At 38.8% G+C, this 14,915-nt stretch overlaps 1 pseudogene; it reads right to left on the bottom strand.

The window, feature by feature from the left end:
- Positions 1–13,101: 13,101 nt before the first annotated feature.
- On the bottom strand, positions 13,102–14,693 carry LOC147450881 (mRNA cap guanine-N(7) methyltransferase 1 pseudogene; annotated as a pseudogene).
- Between the last annotated feature and the right edge of the window lie 222 nt (positions 14,694–14,915).

Raw genomic sequence — 14,915 nt, forward strand, 5'->3', positions numbered from 1 at the left:
CACCCTTCAAGGCTCCCGTGCTGCTCAATGGGACTAAGGCACAACACAACACAAACCAAAACAACAAACCCACACCCAAATCCCAACTACACAAGGGGCACCACCTATTTTAAGAGCGAACTGGGACGCAAAAGAGGAGAATCGTTAGAGCAACCCACAAACAAGCAAGGAATTTACACTAACCCTAACACCAATGGAACACTCTCACACACTAAAACACGAAAGAGAGAGAGAGACAGAGAGAGAGAGAGATGGTGTACAACTTAGCTTCAACTTTATATTTTGCACAAAAAAGGAACTTAGAGCTTGCGGAATCAAGTGACAAGATTTGGTTATAGTATCACTAGCACATTGTCTTAGGGTTATGGGAGCCCTCTCACCATCCACCCTCTTACAATGGTAGCCAAACAATAGCCAATGAATCACAAGCAACAAAACAACAACCTTCAATGAAACAAGTCACCTTATGAAGCTGAATGAGTTTGCCAAGCCAAATTGGAGGAGAAGCGTGCGCCTTTGGACATGAATTGCACCCAAAACTACCAATTCATTGATGTTGGGGTAGATACAACAATGGTAGGAAGAATATCTTCTACTCGCACTCACTCAAACTAGCTCAACCTTTTCTATGCACCAAGGTGATGGTGTATAGAAAGCTTACTCTCTCTTTACAACCAAGATAGAACTGGCGTGTCGTACGCTCAATCTAGTGTGCAATGGTATAGTCATATCTATTACAAGGAGGAATGGGTTCTATTTTTAGGTTTTAGAAGCCTTGATTAGGATTAAGCCTAATCAATTTTATTAGGAAAGATCAAGGATTATGAATTTTTATGAATTTCAAATGAGAATGGGGTCTCTCTTATCTCTTGAGTCACATGGATGTGGGCTCAAGTAAGAGAATTATTGATGTGGTGAAAGGAGAGAAGCTTCCATGTGAGTGAGTGAATTTGGTTTACTTGTGCGGTTGCCTACTCCATATATTGATAGTGTGGGTGCATTTTTACAAGAGAAGTTAGTTGTTAGTGGTAATAATCACTAGAATTGTTAGTGATACATTTACAATGGGTAGGATGAGTTGATTTCATGAAGGAAGAGGGGTGAATTAAAAGAGAATCATTGAGATGGTGAAGCTTTGAAGAAGCTTGAACTCACCCTTGTGTAGATTGTGGAAAAAATGACCGCTGGTCTTCTTCGCTTCTTTACGCCGCCGCCACAGTTGACCACCACGTTGAAAAGAGGATTTGTTGATGAAAAATCCTCAATTTGCACAAGTTATCATGGTTAAGGTGCTGAATTTTAGATATTTTTAGGAGAGGTAAATGAAATTGTAACATAGAAGCAATAGAGAGAGACATGGAGAGGGTGTATGTATGTAGAGGTTCATAAAAGAACTATAGGGATGAGAGAGAAGGGTAATGGTGAAGAGGGTGGGAGAAGCCATGGAAATTGCAGGTTTGAGTGAGGGAAGGAGAGGGAGGGATGTGTAAGAGTGAGTAGGTGTGTGGAAGGGTGAGAGAAGACTAAGGGCTACTTGTGAGAAAAGTGGGCATACTGGGGTCCACTCAAAAAAGCATAGCTCACCGTTGGTAGCTCCAAAAATCATGAAAAAATTTGAGGTGATTATTCAGAACGTGGGCTACATTTTCTTATTTGACCACCGCTCCAAATTCAGAGTGGAGATAGGTGCCAAAATTCTCACCAAAAGATCCTGTTTTTATGCCTGCAAAAGTCTTTTAGTGGCCCCCTCCTTGGTTGAATTTGTACAATGCATCCAAGAGTGATCCCCTCCTTTGTCATATTATAATACAAAGCATCCAAGTTTCCCTTGACCCATGCATGGAGGAGGATTATTGGTGAATAAAGAAATATATACATGGTGGGACTAGTGTATGGACTATTCATGGACTTTAGCTCAATGAGCACATGGTGTTAGAATAATGAGTAAAAATAATAATAAAAATATGGAGAAGTTATGGATATGGAAAGATATTGGAATCATATGATATGGTCCCTCCTTGAATTATTTTGGGTGAAAGAGGAAAAGGTATGCAAGTAAATAGTATAATAAACGTAACCAATGAGTAGAAATCAATTTTTTGTTTTCACGAGGATGAGGGTGAAAATGTGGGAGTGATTTGTATAAAGGAAAAATATGAGGTTAGAGTATTTACATATTGGCAAAAAATATAATTATGGTGTAAGAGGATGAAAGAAGGTGTACATAGGTTTAATAAAACACACACCTAAGTAGAAATATTTAAATAAAATACCAAAATAATTATAAAAAATCCCTATATTTAGGCCATATATACAATGAAGTATTTACACACAAAGAGGCCATAATATACTTTTATTTTTTTATTTTTTTTATTTTTTTGGCTCAACTAGCCCAGTGACTAGCTAGCTGAGGATTTTTAAGAAGATATGGGAAAAGCCCCCTAACTCACAGACGCCTATGTACAGCGAAATGGTAGGGATAGCCATAGCGTTTGGGTGAATTTGGTAGGGTGGAGTAACTTACTATGGCAATCATGGAGAGCCGAAAAACGGCTATCATTAGTCCCCCCCTTAGATAATGGTACATTCATGTACCATTTATCCGATCATACAACATGTATATTATGTAACGTCTGTTTTTGTCTGCTCTTATCTTTGAAGAACCTTTGTTGTATGATTAAAAAACCTTGTGTGATATGGAAGGTTCTCCGAGCCAATAGCAAAATGAAATGAAGTGACGGAGTATACCTCCTCCATTGAGAAAGTTTCCATAAGCACCCCCAGGATCAAAGATCTTGAAATATCTTTCCCAAAGCGAGATGTAAAGTATGGAATCACTTACTGCTTTTGGTTGAAGAAACTTGTAGATTTTACTGTTGTCCATCATTGCATCTATCACTATGAATGTGATATAAAAGATTGGTTGCTCTTCCTCCTGTGTAAAGTTGATGTATCTGCTACGATCTTCAAGAGCTTGTATGAGAAAATTCTTGAACTGTAGCTCATAAAATTCATTCAACCTGGGTAGGCTCATCAACAAGTAAAAAATTCTATGACCTTCATGATTTAGGAAAGCTTGATCCATGCTTCCAGCTGCTATTGGAAGATATTGCAAATAGTTTACCACATAAGTAGATAATAGACAAAGGTTTCTATTGATTTCAATACATTGGAAGAGAATAGACTTTGGTACTGATTGATGAAATATCCACATGTAGCAATCAACAAGTTTTTCATCTATGATGAAGACCAGAAGCATCACAATGTGCGACCTCCATACACCAAAGAACCAAATGAAGAAGATTTGGAAACATCCGTTTATCACCAAGTATTCATGTCCTCTTCTGCTTAAGAAGGTATGGTGTCCCCGATGAAAGGTATATGTGAAGAGAGGAGTAGTTGACCTTGAAGAGGTGAAACCCAATATGAAGATGATTGGGGCTTCAAAAGCTTGGATTTCCTTGCTAAGAGATTGTCCCATGAATGAAGAGCCACCCACTAAAACACCATTGGAGAGAATGATACCCTTCTGATAGTTTCCTTTTATGATTTTATCTTTTACTACTCTCCCATGTTCTTCATCCCCTTCTAAGCCCCCCCTTTGGCAAGGTTGTAACTCCTCACATCGTACCACTTCAAAGATTGATGGATTACTGTTTGATTTTGTGAAACATTTGGCTTCTTGCATGATAGGTTCCTCCATGCTTAACATACATGGGTCATACCAATGCTTTTCAACATCCTCAAACACTTCTTCAAGATTATCCTCACATGGATTCAACTCACACTCTTCTACTTTGTTTTGGAGTTGGCATTCCATGTACACAATCATCTCTTTATGATCAATGTGGTCTATGATCTCTCCACCTATGATTTCATCTTCTTCTTCACTCTCTTCTTTTAGACAAGATACACTCTCAGAACATTCCATAAGATCAAGGTTACCTTCAAGGTCTTCATTCTCCATAGAGTCATGTTGCACAAAAGCTTCGTCTGCTCGGACTAGAAATTGACCCTCCGCCAAAGGGTTGGATATATCCATTATTGAATCGTCAATGCCATTTGAGATATCTTGTGTCGATTTTTGCATGCTTGTGATAAAGGTAGAAGAAAGAGATTCCACATTTGAATCTTGGCCACACACTTTAGCACTTGAATAATCAGTTGGCATGTAAGTAACTTCTTCAACATTTGTCGTAGTAGAAGGAGACAAGTATGGCAAAGGAGATGACTCCTTGATAGAAACACTTTCATGATGGTTGGATCTTCCCGCATGGTGGAAACCATTTTTGATGTAGAAGTACTTGTGAAACTTCCTTCGGGCAATAGTGACCGCTTCTTCAAAGGTAGAGGGTCCACTACAAGTAACCTTAGTCTTTAGGAAAGGAGACAAACCCGAAATAAATTGATCCATTTTTACATAATCTGAAAATGTAGAACTAAATCCACATCCTTCCCATTGACGAGAAAAAATATCCTCATAAGCATAGTAGTCTTCACCATGTTGTTGAAGTCTCCGTAGTGAAGCCCATGCTTTCTCCGTTGTTGGAACTTTAGAGAATCTGACCTTCAAAGCTTTGGAAATTTGGGTATATCCATCTTCAATCTGAGAAGACATACTCCAAAACCATTTCTCAGCGTTGCCTCTAAGGCATAGCAATAGAAAATCCCCTTTTTCAATGTCATCCCTTTTACCAAAGATATTACAAACCATTCTAAAATCAGCAAGAAAATCATCAACATCTTCTTCTGGATTTTCGAAGAAGATTGGGATATCATCAAAGGTATAGCGTGTCATAGTCTCTCCAGCTAGAACCACACAAAGACTAGTTCCAAACAATCATCAACTAACTACACAAAGTTTTGAAAGGTCTTTCAACATGAATTCTAGACTTTTATGTGAAAATGTTTTTTTCCTTTCTTATGTTATGCATAATCCGAACCATATTCTAGATCAATTTTTGTTTCCTTGAAATTAAACTCGGTCATACATGTTTTCATGATTCATAAAATCTACTTGATTATGCTGAAATTCAAGCATTCATGCAATACAACAACACTAAGCACACAATCGCTCCTCAGTGGGGGCACCAAAATTGAGGCGGTCCGGGGCGGGCAACAAGAAGAGTAAGCTCTAGACACCCTTCAAGGCTCCCATGCTGCTCAATGGGGCTGGGGAACAATACAACACAAACCAAAACAACAAACCCACAGCCAAATCCCAACTACACAAGGGGCACCACCTAGTTTAAGAGCGAACTGGGACGCAAAAGAGGAGAATCGTTAGAGCAACCCACAAACAAGCAAGGAATTTACACTAACCCTAACACCAATGGAACACTCTCACACACTAAAACACGAAAGAGAGAGAGAGACAGAGAGAGAGAGAGATGGTGTACAACTTAGCTTCAACTTTATATTTTGCACAAAAAAGGAACTTAGAGCTTGCGGAATCAAGTGACAAGATTTGGTTATAGCATCACTAGCACATTGTCTTAGGGTTATGGGAGCCCTCTCACCATCCACCCTCTTACAATGGTAGCCAAACAATAGCCAATGAATCACAAGCAACAAAACAACAACCTTCAATGAAACAAGTCACCTTATGAAGCTGAATGAGTTTGCCAAGCCAAATTGGAGGAGAAGCGTGCGCCTTTGGACATGAATTGCACCCAAAACTACCAATTCATTTATGTTGGGGTAGATACAACAATGGTAGGAAGAATATCTTCTACTCGCACTCACTCAAACTAGCTCAACCTTTTCTATGCACCAAGGTGATGGTGTATAGAAAGCTTACTCTCTCTTTACAACCAAGATAGAACTGGCGTGTGGTACGCTCAATCTAGTGTGCAATGGTATAGTCATATCTATTACAAGGAGGAATGGGTTCAATTTATAGGTTTTAGAAGCCTTGATTAGGATTAAGCATAATCAATTAGGATTAAGCCTAATCAATTTTATTAGGAAAGATCAAGGATTATGAATTTTTATGAATTTCAAATGAGAATGGGGTCTCTCTTATCTCTTGAGTCACATGAATGTGGGCTCAAGTAAGAGAATTATTGATGTGGTGAAAGGAGAGAAGCTTCCATGTGAGTGAGTGAATTTGGTTTACTTGTGCGGTTACCTACTCCATATGTTGATAGTGTGGGTGCATTTTTACAAGAGAAGTTAGTTGTTAGTGGTAATAATCACTAGAATTGTTAGTGATACATTTACAATGGGTAGGATGAGTTGATTTGATGAAGGAAGAGGGGTGAATTAAATAAGAATCATTGAGATGGTGAAGCTTTGAAGAAGCTTGAACTCACCCTTGTGTAGATTGTGGAAAAAATGACCGCTGGTCTTCTTCGCTTCTTTACGCCGCCGCCACAGTTGACCACCACGTTGAAAAGAGGATTTGTTGATGAAAAATCCTCAATTTGCACAAGTTATCATGGTTAAGGTGCTGAATTTTAGATATTTTTAGGAGAGGTAAATGAAATTGTAACATAGAAGCAATAGAGAGAGACATGGAGAGGGTGTATGTATGTAGAGGTTCATAAAAGAACTATAGGGATGAGAGAGAAGGGTAATGGTGAAGAGGGTGGGAGAAGCCATGGAAATTGCAGGTTTGAGTGAGGGAAGGAGAGGGAGGGATGTGTAAGAGTGAGTAGTCGGCCATTGACTACCGGCCACCGACCAACCAACCGGTTGTTTTCCGACCACTTTTCGGCCGCCGTCCGGCCATAATATTCCGGCGAAAAAGAATATTCCGGCGAAAAAAAAGTCCGTGAAAATTTTGGTTTCCGGTGAGTGATTTTCCTTCACGCACGATGGCTTCTCCTCATAATGGGGGCCTTACAAATGTGCGCTTTTACCACAGAAAATTACAAGGGTAAATCAAGCTCCATACTTAACATAATTAAGAAAAAATTAATCCGTCATTAAGCCACTAAGAAGGGAATTTTCTCTCACCTATGCATACGGTAATTCTGCATCTTTCTACTTGCATTAGGAAGGTGGTTGAGCTTGTCTAATTCACTCTATATTAATTGAATTAGTAAAATTATGATAATTATTTAAGCCAAGTGATTAACTTTAGAGCCGGTTCCCATAGGACAAGTAAAGTATTATCCATAAAAATTACTATGTTTGGAAGGAAAATCTAACCCTCTAGTATAAGAAGGATTGTTCAGTGATTCTAATCTGTCATCTTGATTGTTATGATACTATCGGACATTAGCTCTTTTCTCCAAGTTGTCAATTAAGTAGTGAGTGTAAAATGGCCCTGATAAAGAGAACTTGCTTCGGTGGTACCCATGACCGCGAGGCGGGAACGAGCAATGTGAATGAAAAAGAAAAAGCTCCCATGGACGAACAAGCACCGGCCATCTCACGGGCCATTGACGAGAAAATGGAGGAGATAGGTCACATTTTCATTCAAGTTGTTTAATTTAACATTGCATACGATAATTAGGAAGGAACATATCCTTAAAACATGTTGGAGAAAATCCGACGAAAACCTCGGCATTTGAATTCAATTGGATATTAAAGTCTAAGTACGAAAGAGTGGTTGACGGATATACTGTTTGCAATAGGAAAGAATGTCTGCTAGGAAAAATTTAGCTCGGCATGTTGATTCTATTTCCAATGTTGAATTAGTCTTGATCCCCCTATTGATCACAGGGGGCGGCTCGCGACGATTTCGCAGTAGCTAGAGTTACTAGCTTAGGGCCTTTACCCACGACTTTCTTTCTATGCGGTGGGAACCCGTGTCTTGCTTTCTATGCGGTGGGAATGTCCATGTCGTGCTTTCTATGCGGTGGACATACCTAGTTGTACCAGCTAGGCGACAACGGGAGAAGTAAACTTTTGTTGGAGGGGGGATGTTGTACCTCCAGAACATTGGAATTTTAATGAATAAGTTTGAGTAAGAATTTTTACTAGAGTTTCTGTCTTGGTGCCGCTTTGCAATACTGATTGAAGGGCTGTCTTAACGAACATTGTGATTCGGAATCTAACCAAGGAATTTTTATGTTGAACAACCATTGTGGTAGTAATTATGACACACAAGGAAGTGTGAGGGTGGGGGTGGAAAGTGGGGGTTAGCTCAAGTTGCCAATGCCTATGAGAAGGGTGATCCCGATTGGTCGGGAACTCTCCGTCCCCATAGTGTATAACTCGACATTAGTAATACTCATTGCCAAGGGCGGCGAGGTCTCAAGTGTACGTACCTCTGAAACATGGGAAAAAAGGCACTCGGGATTTCTCTCCTCTTAGAAGGTGGGTCTTAGGATCGCTAGATAGGTTAAGCATGTTTCCCCTGCAAGGTGGAGCTAGATCTTCTTGCTAATAGGCTCGAACTCGATTCACTTTGTGATGAGAGATCATCTGCTAGATGAACCCTGAACCACTTTGTTTGCTTCCGCTATAGATCTAGTGGCCACCAGGTTTACCATCAGATCCGTCGTTTGAGACAGAGGGGTAGGGACCTCACAAATGCTCACCAAGTAATATGTGATCTGTTTCGCTCCCCAAGCATCTGTGATAGTAGTTATTAAAACTTTATTAGCTTCTTAAAGTCATCTGCATAAGTAGTAGAGCTAACTTGTTATCTCAAAACTTTCAAAAATTTATCAAGATTCTTTCACATTTCCATATGTTTGTTGGCTACATTTGGTCTACTTTTGACATTGGTTGTTATTACACAAAGATCCTTCAAACAGTTTTACTTAGCGTTGACTTGTTTATTGTCATGGTTGCTCAAAAATCTTCTAACTTTTTCTCCACCCATTGAAATATCTTGCAAAACATCACCCGTTCCTTTCAAAAGAGTAGGATCTTTTTTTAAATGCACTTGACCACCATGAAAACTCATTCGAGAGAACAAAGCCTCGCATTTCTCTATGCACTCGTCTGCAAGTTTACTTGGCTTAATAGAATATGCATAATCAAGATAGAGTCGAAGCAATTTGTCCAAGCTTCTAATCTGTGCATGCATTGAACATATATGTACATTTTTTAAATCTATTGCTAGAATTGGACCTCAAATCATAAAAAACGATGGATAGTCGATAACGTTCACACTATTTCTCGATGGTGGTTTTCCAACCTCATGTTCTAAAAGCTATCCTTTTGTTCCAGTGCTTGCCATGTAAACAGACATGGATACTTGGTATTGGCACCTCCATATACACCAAATATGCACTTCATTGCCTTTAGGTCAGCACTCAAGTGCCATTCTACAATGAAGTCACCCATGCCATCTACACGGAGTTGTTCACCTGCATTTTGATCCTGTATAACAGAAAAGATATCGGTGTGCAAAAAGAGCCATTTCAATGTATCATGATTTTCTACTGGTATTTGAGCTGATCCAATTCACCAGAGCTCCATTTCTGATTGAGTTTTGTGGTATGGGGAATCAAGCTTACCCTGGCTATAATCAAATTCTCTATTCATTAGGGAGATGGATACTCTTTTCATTTTTTGACATTTCTGAATTTGAGCCTCATCCAATTTCATAACAAATATAAATTTTCCTTCACAATCTACTTCTCACATGTTATAGTATCTCACTATAGTAGATTGAACTTTTTTTATACTCATCCAAACGTTATTAAAAATATTATACTCAAAAGAAGATTTTTTCTTCTGTTTTTCATATGGCATCGTTCCTTCTATACGATAGTACTCTCCAAAATGTTCAGGTATTTTTTTGTTTAACAGAGTCCTTACTTTCCCAACATTGTGAAGCTTAGGAAATTCAAAAGCTTTAACCTTGTAATACTTAAGGACCTAAAACTACATTTTAGGGATTGCCCTCGTATAGCCCCTTCTACTCACCCCCACTGTGTCAAACTTTTTGCATTTGAGAAGGTTGAACCAATAAACCCGTATCTTTCAATAAATTTTGAAATACCAATTTCTTTTGGGTTCGATATTTGGGAAGTTTCAAAATCTCACTCTTGTTCATTACCTCATTCAAAAATCTCATCCTTTCTTTGAACATTGGACATGTCAAATCTTAAAAAGTTGGACACGTGTTCTCTAGTTATCTTTAAACTTTTTTTTTCTTTGTCTGAAACCTTATGTTAAGTTTATTACATTTCTCATTCATTTTACTCGTGCTCTTAATCCTATTGGGGTTTCTTTTAAAGTCTGAAGCTGATGATTTTCTTATTTTAGAGACACTATTTAGTTTTCAAGTTCTAAAATTCTTGTTGATTCGAGGAAAAAGCAGTTTTGAGATATTGAATGCAATGTGGATGCTCAATGTGTAAATGAGATAACTTAGAACTATATCATAGTAAGCCATCAATCCCATCTCCAACAAATCTCATCAAATCATGAGGTGTGTGAAAAAATGGATACCTTCCAATATTGGGATTCGGTGGGTACAAGCTCTCATCTATCCATAGATCAATGTGTTTCTTCCCCTCATTAAGAAGTTGTTGTGCTTCATTTGCAGTTATAATTGGTCTTTGATAGACACTCCGCGTAGTAGCATATTGTTGGCTTTGCTTAATGTTCAAGTGAAACTTGCGGTTATCACTAATGAAAGATATATTACTCATTGTAAGTAATGAAGAGCTCACAAAAAGTATGATGGAGATAACATAGTAGCAGAGCTTTCAACGCCATAAAAGAAAATAAAAAGCTAGTGAAAAATCAAGAGAAAAAAGAGAGATTGATTAATTCAAAAGTGAAAACAACTATTTACCGTCAAGTAAAGTAAATCAGAACAAATTTCGTGGTGAGCCGCAAAAGAATGTGAAGAAAATGATGTGTATGCTCAATGTGTAAATGAGATAACTTAGAACTATATCATAGTAAGCCATCAATCCCATCTCCAACAAATCTCATCAAATCATGAGGTGTTTGAAAAAATGGATACCTTCCAATGTTGGGATTCGGTGGGTACAAGCTCTCATCTATCCATAGATCAATTGTTTCTTCCCCTCATTGCGAAGTTGTTGTGCTTCATTTGCAGTTATAATTGGTCTTTGATAGACACTCCGCGTAGTAGCATATTGTTGGCTTTGCTTAATGTTCAAGTGAAACTTGCGGTTATCACTAATGAAAGATGTATTACTCATTGTAAGTAATGAAGAGCTCACAAAAAGTATGATGGAGATAACGTAGTAGCAGAGCTTTCAACATCATAAAAGAAAATAAAAAGCTCGTGAAAAATTAAGAGAAAAAAGAGAGATTGAGTAATTCAAAAGTGAAAACAACTATTTATCGTCAAGTAAAGTAAATCAGAACAAATTTTGTGGTGAACCGCAAAAGAATGTGAAGAAAATGATGTGTATGCTCAATGTGTAAATGAGATAACTTAGAACTATATCATAGTAAGCCATCAATCCCATCTCCAACAAATCTCATCAAATCATGAGGTGTCTGAAAAAATGGATACCTTCCAATGTTGGGATTCGGTGGATACAAGCTCTCATCTATCCATAGATCAATTGTTTCTTCCCCGCATTGCGAAGTTGTTGTGCTTCATTTGCAGTTATAATTGGTCTTTGATAGACACTCAGGGTAGTAGCATATTGTTGGCTTTGCTTAATGTTCAAGTGAAACTTGCGGTTATCACTAATGAAAGATGTATTACTCCTTGTAAGTAATGTACAATGCAGAGCTCACAAATAGTATAATGGAGATAACGTAGTAGCAGAGCTTTCAACGTCATAAAAGAAAATAAAAAGCTCGTGAAAAGTCAAGAGAAAAAAGAGAGATTGAGTAATTCAAAAGTGAAAACAACTATTTATCGTCAAGTAAAGTAAATCAAAACAAATTTCGTGGTGAATCGCAAAAGAATGTGAAGAAAATGATATCTTTTTGAATATTTGAAGATATGTACTTTAAATTGTGTAAAAATGCTTTAAATAACCAAAATGACCAAATTTAGAGCCGTTTTGATCATCAACGGCTCTACTAATTAATAAGTTAACCAATTCCTTACACAAACCTTGTTGAGTAATTTTTGGCCCTTATGAGATGCTCCACTGTAAGCAGAATCCATGTCTAAAGGAGAGTTTTATTCTGCGTTTACAAATAGTCAAAGAATACAGGTATCTACAAGTTTGTTGTCGAGCGATTCTTAAAGTGAAAGTACAAAGAAAGATTCCAATTCTATGTGTGAAGTATTGAAGATAGTGCTACGGAAAGACAGAAAGCTACGTGTTACTACATGATAACAATTTGGAGAAGTGTGCAAACAACCATACACTTCTCAAGTCAATGTAAATAAAGTGAGTAAAGAGCACAAAGGTGCATGTGGTGCAAAACATCAAGGACACAATTGATAAATGTGAAAGTCTAGCATTAGCATGAAAAGTGGAGATGAGAAGAATGAAATTGAGGAGAATGAGACGTCCTTTGTGGTGACACATGTGATGTTGGTGAGAGTTGGTATGGCGATGTATACGATGATGACATAGAGCTACAAGATCCATCAATGAAGAACATGGTAGCCTTGCACAAAGAATAGTGTATGTTTGAAAAAGGAGATTTGCAACAAGAAGACATGGATGCTTGTAGTGAAGATGAGATGATAGGCTATGGTCGTGGAATTTTCACATTAAGTGAAGATAATCCAAGAGTGTTTGATGCTATGTAAACATCTTGAGACTGTGGTAGAAAAAAAAGTTAAAAGTGATCTTCTGCTCGCACAGTGATACTATGTATACATTTTTGGGCATCAACATATGGTTGGGCCATCTACAAATATTTTTATTGGTTGCTAGCAAGTCTTAAGGAAGGCTGGCATGATGAAGACTTGGTTATGATGTCTTGTGTGGTTTTGTATTGCTCTAATGACGATATGTACTATACCCCACTTCCAAGATATAATGAACCTGTCCTATAGTTGCAAGATGGGCAAAGAACCTGCACCCTACCCTGCCGATAGTCTCATTGTTGTTACCTTACCTAACACTCAGAGACCGTGCAAATTTCACAATCAAACAAGTAGACCACTATACACGGCCTCTGCAGAGTTCTCCCATACCTGCATAAAACTCTAAAGAATATGATACTCTGCGGAAAAATTTAAGACAAAATGATCCAGAACCATTGAGCAATTAACTGACATTGCAGTGAAAACATACAAAACTGAATGTATGTCAAATACCTAAATGAATCCATACCTTCTCAGGTGCAAAACTTAGCTGGCTTCCTTGAACCAATTGTTAGTGCAGGCATCTGGCTTGCACTTCAAATATTAGAACGAAGACAACTCCACACACGGTTCAACTCCATAGCCTTTAGTCAATTCTTGAAAGAAAAGCATATTGTGTACTCAGATTATGCGATCCGGAGCTTCACAGCTTCCAGTCTTTTGTGTCACTAACTGCAACTACGTGACAATTAAAGTAGAGAAAGAATAAGAAGGTGACTGCGGCTACTTGTTTCCAGCTCAGGGAAGAAAAATCGACAAACTCGCAGCCAAGAGACTCCAGTACTGTCTCGAAAGAATGATCTCCTTCCATGCCTCCTACTCCACATGCAAAATCTCCTCTTGGCTAATCGGCCCAGCCAATCTTCTTGGGCCTCTCTGGTTCCTCAAATGAGACGGTCCAACCTTCTTGAAGACAAAAGCCATGTAAATATAAGCTGCATCCCATTCATCATCAGAGAGCCTATCTCTAGAACTGCCATGGCCAAGTGCACCCACAATCTTCATCAATTCTGCAAATATGGGGGTTTTTATGTGTTCATGACAAAAATCATGAAAGTTCTTTTTGAAAACAAGCTCCAGTCCATATTCTTTTGCGAGGGCCTGGAAGGTTGGGAAGTGCACTAGCCACTCTGGACAGCTAACTGCATCTTCAAGGTGGAACTGGTACTGAATTCCAAACGGCTCTGACCGCAAGAATTTCTTCTCTTTATACTTGTCACCAAACTTGACGTTGTAACATGCGTTTCCAAACTCTAGGCCATCTGTTTCCCGGAGCTTTCGGACAATCACATTTGCATCAGGCATTGTACCAATAAAATACCCACCTGGATTCAAAACAGCTGACGCATTCTGTAATGCAGCACGGGCTTCCTCTTCACTTGCCCATGAGTAATGGAGAGCAAACTGACAGCTACAGATATCAAAGGGCCCTTCATCTTGAAGAACCTCATCAAGATGAACAGTAAAACAATCTGCATGTATAAGCCGAGCAGGAAAAGAGAAACTTTTGCTTTTGTGGCTTGCATCTCCATTATAGCGTGTGCCAGCATCCTCTATTGATCCTTTGGCAAGGTCAATACCCACATAGTAGCTCACCTTGGCTTTATCCCATTTGATCAAATCACCACCCTTGCCGCAGGCGATATCAATGACAGAATCATTCTTCTTTGTATATAATTGAATCAGAACACTCTTGTTCCAATTATTCAGCTTCTTGAGGTGGATTATGGGGCTGGCCTCTCTCTCTTGAACTGTCTGGTTAGATCGGTTGCTGTAGTGTTCGGCTATAAGTTGCTGGCTATCATCGGTGGCTGGAAGCTCATCGTAGGTCCGAGGCAACTTCGCAGGTGGAGGAAGCAGGGGCTCATTCAATACGCTACGTTTCTTATGCCTATGAGAGCTCATGTTCCGGGGTTGAAATGGGCACCTGCAGAAAACCTAAAAAACCCTAAAATTAAAGATGGGCACCTGCGCAGAGAATCGTCACGGTAGTAGAGCACCTCAAAGCTTTGCCCTTCGAAAACCCCGGTAGTCTTATAACTAAACGAAAAGCTAACTATGCAATGATTTCCAAAGTGATTTTGAACAGAACGCTGGTCGGAGGGTTTTCCACGTCAAAAATAATGTTAAAATTAAAAATTAAAATTAGAAGATGGCAAGGCCGTCACCACACTGCCTGCTGTTGGAGAGAGAGAGAGAGAGAGAGAGAGAGAGAGAGAGAGCTCTTGAGTGCTTTGAAAAATAG

The sequence above is a fragment of the Adiantum capillus-veneris genome, chromosome 9 (assembly GCF_014529385.1).
Source record: "Adiantum capillus-veneris isolate H3 chromosome 9, ASM1452938v2, whole genome shotgun sequence".
NCBI classification, from domain to species: Eukaryota; Viridiplantae; Streptophyta; class Polypodiopsida; order Polypodiales; family Pteridaceae; genus Adiantum; species Adiantum capillus-veneris.